This window comes from Nicotiana tomentosiformis, chromosome 5 (assembly GCF_000390325.3).
Source record: "Nicotiana tomentosiformis chromosome 5, ASM39032v3, whole genome shotgun sequence".
Taxonomy (NCBI): domain Eukaryota; kingdom Viridiplantae; phylum Streptophyta; class Magnoliopsida; order Solanales; family Solanaceae; genus Nicotiana; species Nicotiana tomentosiformis.
Genome location: NC_090816.1, coordinates 2,235,953 through 2,242,826, shown reverse-complemented (window position 1 = coordinate 2,242,826; position 6,874 = coordinate 2,235,953).

Here is a 6,874-nt window from a genome sequence, read left to right as displayed (position 1 = left end):
TATTTATTATGTCATCTTTTATGTAGGAGATTTGAGGTCGATCGTCCGAATTGTTGCAGATGGAGTGGACTACGGCACACGAAAATCTTGGAATCGTCCTAAATCTTTGTTTTATGTTCTAAAATTCCAAAAATGAGGAACGGTCATGGCGAAGCGATGACTATTGTTCATTAGGTCATTTTTTATAGGCCCGTACAATTTTAGGAGATTTCGGGTCGGTCACCCGAATTCATGCAAGTGACGTGGATTATAGCACATGAAAATCTGGGAATCATCCAGAATTCCTGTTTTATAGCCCTAAAACGCCAAAAAATGAGGAACGATCATGGTAAAGCGATAACTTTCATTAGGTCATTTTTTATGGGCCCACAAAATGTTAGAAAATTCGGGGCCAGTCACCTGAATTCTGGAGATGGCGTGGACTATAGCACAGAAAATCTAGGGATCATCCAGAATTCCTATTTTATGGCTTTTAAACAACAAAAAACGATGAACGCTCATCGCAAACCGATGACTATTGTTCATTAGATCGCTTTTGGCAGGCCCCAAAAATTTGTGAAGATTCGGAACCGGTCGCCCAAATTCATGTAGATGGCGTGAACTATAGCACACAAAAATCTGGGAATCGTCCTAAATTTCTTGTTTTATGGACCTAAAACGCCAAAAATTGAGGAATGGCCATGGAGAAGCGATGACTATCGTTTATTACGTTATTTCTTATGGTCCCGCAAAATTTTAGGAGAATTGGGGTCGGTCGCTCAAATTCAGGCAGATGGGATGGACTATTGCAACCGAAAATCAGGGAATCGTCCTGAATTCTATGGCCCTAAACTGTCAAAAATGAGGAACGGTCATAGCAAAGCGATGACTATTGTTCATTTGGTCTTTTTTTATGGGCTCACAAAATTTGAGGAGATTGAGAGCCGACCACCCTAATTCATGCTAATGGTGTGGACTATAGCACATGAAAATCTAGAAATCGTCCTCAATTCCTGTTTTATGGCCTTAAAATGCGAAAAGGTCAGGAACGGTTATGGCGAAGCGATGACTATTGTTCATTAGGTCATTTTATATGGGCCCGCAAAATATGAGGAGATTTGGAGTTGGTCGTCTGAATCCATGCAGATGGTGTGAACTATAGCACACTAAAATCTGGGAATCGTCCTGAATCTTGTGTTATGGCACTAAAAAGCCAAAAAATTAGGAATTGTCATGGAGAAGCGATGACTATGTTTCATTAGGTCATTTTTATGGTCCCAAAAAATTTTAGGAGATTCAGGATCGGTCGCCCGAAATCATGCACATGTAGCACAAGAAAATTTATGCATCATTCTAAATTCCTGTTTTATGACCCTAAAACCCTAAAAAATGGGGAACGATCGAGAAAAAGTGATGACTATTATTTATTAGGTCATTTTTTTATGGGATCGCAAATTTTTATGAGATTAGGGGCCGGTTGCCCGAATTCATGCAGATTACATGGATTATAGCACACTAAAATCTTGGAATCATTCTAAATTCTTATTTTTAAGGACCTAAAACGTCAAAACATAATGAACGGTCATGACGAATCTTTGACTATTGTTCATTAGGTCATTTTTTATGGGCCTGCAAAATTTTATGAGATTCAGGGTTGATCGCCCGAATTCATGCAGATGGCATAGCACACGAATATCTAGGAATCGTCCTAAATTCCTGTTAAAACGACAAAAAAGAGGAATGGTCATGGAAAAGCAATGACTATTATTCATTAGGTCGTTTTTAATGGACACGCAAAATTTTAGGACATTCGGGGCCAATCGCTTGAATTCATGCATATGGTGTGGACTATAGCACATGAAATTTAGGAATCATCCTAAATTCCTCTTTTATTGCCCGAAAATACCAGAAAATGAGGAATGGTCATTGCGAAGCGATAACAATTGTTCATTAGGTCATCTTTTATGGACCCGCAAAATGTTAGGAACTTCGGGGTCGGTCGCTCGAATTCATGCAGATGGCATGGACTATAGCATACAAAAACTTGGGAATCGCCCTGAATTTCGGTTTTATGGCCCTAAAACGTCTAAAAAGAGGAACGGAAAACCAAAGACTATTGTTTATTAGGTTATTTTTATGGCCCCACAAACGTTTAGAAGGATCGGGGTCGGTCGCCTGAATTCATGCAGATGGCGTAGACTATAGCACACGAAAATTTGGGAATCATCCTGAATTCCTGTTTTATGGACCTATAATGCCAAAAATTGAGGAATTGTCACGGTGAAGCAATGACTATTGTTCATTAGGTCGTTTTTAATAGGCTCGCAAAATTGTAGGAGATTCAGGGTCGGTCCCCCGAATTCATGTAGTTGGCGTGGACTATAGCATACCGAAATCTAGGAATCGTCATTAATTCCTATTGTATGCCCCTAAAATGCCTAAAACGAGGAACGGGCATGGAGAAGCAATATATAATGTTTATTAGGTCATTTGTTATGGGCCCATAAAATTTTAAAAGAATCGGGGTCGATCACCTGAATTAATGCAGTGGGCATGGAATGTAGCACATAAAAATCTGGGAATCGCCCGAAATTCTTGTTTTATAGCCCTAATACCAAAAAATGAGGAACGGTCATGGCGAAGCAATGAACAAGGGTAGAGCGATTGCGCTAGATGAAACCCAGTAAAGTTTTGGAAGAACGCACGCAGGGCAGGCTTGTAGTAGCATACCAGGTTGTTTAATATCATTTTTAGGAGGAAGAAGATTCCTGAAGAATGGAGGTGGAGAACAATGATTTTGTTGTACAAGAACAAAGGGATATTCAAAATTGCAACAACTATAGGGATATCAAGCTGTTGAGTCACATTATGAAAGTTTGGGAAAGTATGGTGGAAGTCACGGTGAGGAGGAGTGTGTCCATTTCCGAGAACCAGTTGTGATTCATGCCAGGCGATCGACTACGAAAGCTATTCATCTGGTGAGGAGATTAGTGAAGCAGTATAAGGAGAGGAAGACGGACTGGTGTATGGTGTTCATACCTAGAAAAAGTATATGATAAAGTCTCGAGACAGGTTCTGTGGATATGTTTGGAGGTTGACGGTGTTCCGGTAGCGTACACTTGGGTTATTAAGGATATATATGATGGTGCCAAGAGTTGGGTAAGGGTGGTGGGAGGTAACTCTGAACACTTCCTAGTTATGATGGGGTTGAATCAGGGATCCGCTCTTAGCCGGTTTTTATTTTCTTTGGTGATGGATGTACTAACGTGACACATTCAACGGGAGGTACCATGGTGCATGTTATTTGCGGTCGATATAGTGTTGATTGAAGAGATGTGAGGCGAGGTTAACGAAGGCTGGAGATTTGGAGACAAACCGTAGATTCTAAAGGTTTCAAGTTGAGCAGGATCAAAATAGAATACCTGGAGTGCAAGTCTGGTGACATAACGCAAAAAGGATGTGGATGTGAAGCTTGATACTCAAGTCATCTCTAAGAGAGGTAGTTTTATGTATCTCGAGTTATAATCCTAGGTAACATGAAGACCGATGAGTATGTCACACATCATATTGGAGCGGGGTGTATGAAATGGAGGCTCGCATCCAGTATTTTATGTAATAAGAATATGCCACCTAGACGTAAGGGTAAATTCTATACAGTAGTGGTTAGACCAACTATGCTGTATAGGCATAAGTGTTGGCCAGTCAAGAACTCCTATGTTCAAAAGATGAAAGTAGAAGAAATGAGGATGCTAAGGTGAATATGTGGGCATACCAAGAGAAATAAGATTAGGAATAAAATTATTCGGGACAAACTAGGAGTGGCCCCTATGGAGGACAAGATGCGGGAGTCGAGGCTGAGATGGTTCGGGCACGTGAAGAAGAGATGTTCCAGTTAGAAGGTGTGATAAGTTGTCCATGGCGGGTGTGAGAAGAGGTAGAGGTAGGCCAAAAGAATGTCACGGCCCAAAATCCACTAGTCGTGATGACACCTAACCTAACCCGTTAGGTCATCCACTTAAAAGTTAAACAAATCTAATAAAGTAAAGGTGACCAACAAATGATATATTTGGATTCCATATATTATCCCAAGGACTAGTAGTACAAGTCATGAGCTACTAAGACTGGATTATTGCAAAAAACTGATATGAAATTGAAATGAATACAACTTCTGTTTGAAATGTACATAAATAGAATTCAATTCTAAAACTACCTAGGGACAAGTGGTAGCCACACCCGGAAGGCACGGACATCTTCAGTGTCAGCCTCCGTCATCCACCGCAGCTCCGCTCTAGGATCTGCACGCAAGGTACAGAAGCGTAGTATGAGTACAACCGACCCCATGTACTCAGTAAGTATCTTGACTAACCTCAGTGAAGTAGTGATGAGGCTTTTTAGTTAAGATATACTCACTGATATAACATGTGCAGAAGACTAGCAATAGAACAAAAATACAACATAACGGAACAGAGTACAATAAACGAATATGCGGAGTAGTAAATGGTTACTAGAAGAAATCACGATTAAATATTCCTCAATACCTCGACCAATCATTTCCTTAGAGCAATAACCAACAAACCACGATAGTAAATCCATAACTTTCATAGTGTGAGAAATGTACTCAAGATATCAAATCGAATGGCACGACAACACTCTTCGTGCATTTATCTCATCCTCCCCAAATATGCGTATAACAATACCAACCAGATGAAAGAATGCCAGTAATAGTAATGACAAAGTGGGAAGTACACATGTAGCTATAACGAATAAGGCAGTACGTATGGACAATAGTAACAGACTAGGTAAAAGGCATAGAAGTAATGACAGCAATTAGGAAAGAAGAACACAAATTTTACTAACTAGCATGGTAGAAGGCCTAGATGTAGATATAACAAATAAGAGAGAAAGCATGATCTTCATGAGCTAACAAATAGAAGGCATGAACAATTAACATGGTAGAAGGCTTATACGAAAGTGCAATAAATGAGGAACGACATGGGTGTAGATATAACAACAAGAAGGAAAAACATGATATTTGCAAGTTAAACAGCTAGCAGACATGGATAACACAACAACAATTGAGATAGAGGATAAAGACAGAACAATAACGATAAGTCACATAGAAAGCATAGGTGAAACATTAACAGTTCAAGGTAAAGGCATGAATGTATACACAAGGAAATGATATCACAACATAATGCATGTTCCTCGTTCTCGCCTGCACAGAAACACCCTTCCTGCCATGAACGCATGAAAATATAAAAATATGATAATATAAATGAAATGGAACGGCATTACCCTTCGTGTTTTTACTCTACTCCTCACATGATAATGTAAATGAGAACATGATAATATAAGTGAAACGATATGGCATCACCCTTCATACTTTTACTTTCATCCTCACATGATAATGTAAATAAAATGGCACGGCATCACCTTTCGTGCTTTTACTTTCATCCTCGCATGATAATGTAAATAAAATGGCACGACATCACCCTCCGTGCTTTAACTTTCATCCTCACATGATAATGTAAATAAAATGGCACGGCATCACCCTTCGTGCTTTACACTCTTCCTCACATGATAACGTCTATGCAATGGCACGGCATCACCCTTCGTGCTTTACACTCTTCCTCACCAAGAATATGTATATCAATGACAAGCAAGGTAGGAAACATGAATAACATCAAGAAGAGTGTTTAAGCGAATATTCCAAATGAACGTCAATCACAACTTTCAAACCAATAACAATTCAATAAACCTCAATTACTTTATTGTTCAAATACTTCAACAAGTCTCAAAATGATCATCAACTCAAGTATAGAATCCAATGTCTTAAGAATAACAGTCGTAGCGATGTATTGGTGATTAAGCATAGTGGTGACCGAATTAAACACATCAATAGTTTCACAAAAATCTATCAAATCTTAATCAAGTTATAATAAGTTAAATCATGGTTTCTAGCATTTAATTTCATATCTTGGTAATCTAGAAGTCAAGTAAGACATGAAACAAGAACGTCACGTAATTTCTACAAGGCACAATTAATCTTATAATTTACCACCGAGCATGATTAACCCTGGCACATGCATACACGTTTGTCACCTCATATATGTATCACCCCCCGCATGTAACAAACAAAAGCAATTAGTAGAAAAAATTCCCTCAACAAAGTTAAGCAAGACATTTACCTCAAACAAGCCAAATCGATACACTAGAAGTGACATCTCGCTCAAATCATCCTCCGAACGGCTCGAAACTAGCCAAAAGCAACTCAAAATCATCAAATACTGCCATAGGAAGCAAACCAAATCGATAAAGGTCTAATCTTTACGCATTTACTCAAGGTCAACTAAAAAGTCAAACCTGTGCCCGCACCTCGAAACCCGACAAAACTCACAAAATCCGACAATCCATTCATTACGAGTCCAACCATACTAATTTCACTCAAGTTCCGACTCCGAATCAATGTTCAAAACTCAAAACTTCACTTTAGGAAAGTTTAGACAACCCCTCAATTTCTCCTTTTGAAATCATGAATCAAATGCCAAAAACGAAGATGGAATCACGGAATATAATCAAAACTGAGTAGAAGACACTTACCCCAATCCATGTGATGAAAATCGCCTCCAAAATCGTCCAAATCCGAGCTCCATAGCCCAAAATATGCTCAGATGTCTGAAACCTTCGAAATAGAGTACTTTATATCACTGCTCCAGCAATACCCTTCGCGAACGCGGTAGCAGCCTCGCGTTCTCGAAGCACAAACTCACACTGCCACACTTTATTCTACGCGTTCGCGGAAACAACCTCGTGAACACGATGAAGCACACTGCCAGACTTCCGTGATCGCGGACAAACCATCGTGAATGCGATGAAGAACCTATTCAGACTGACC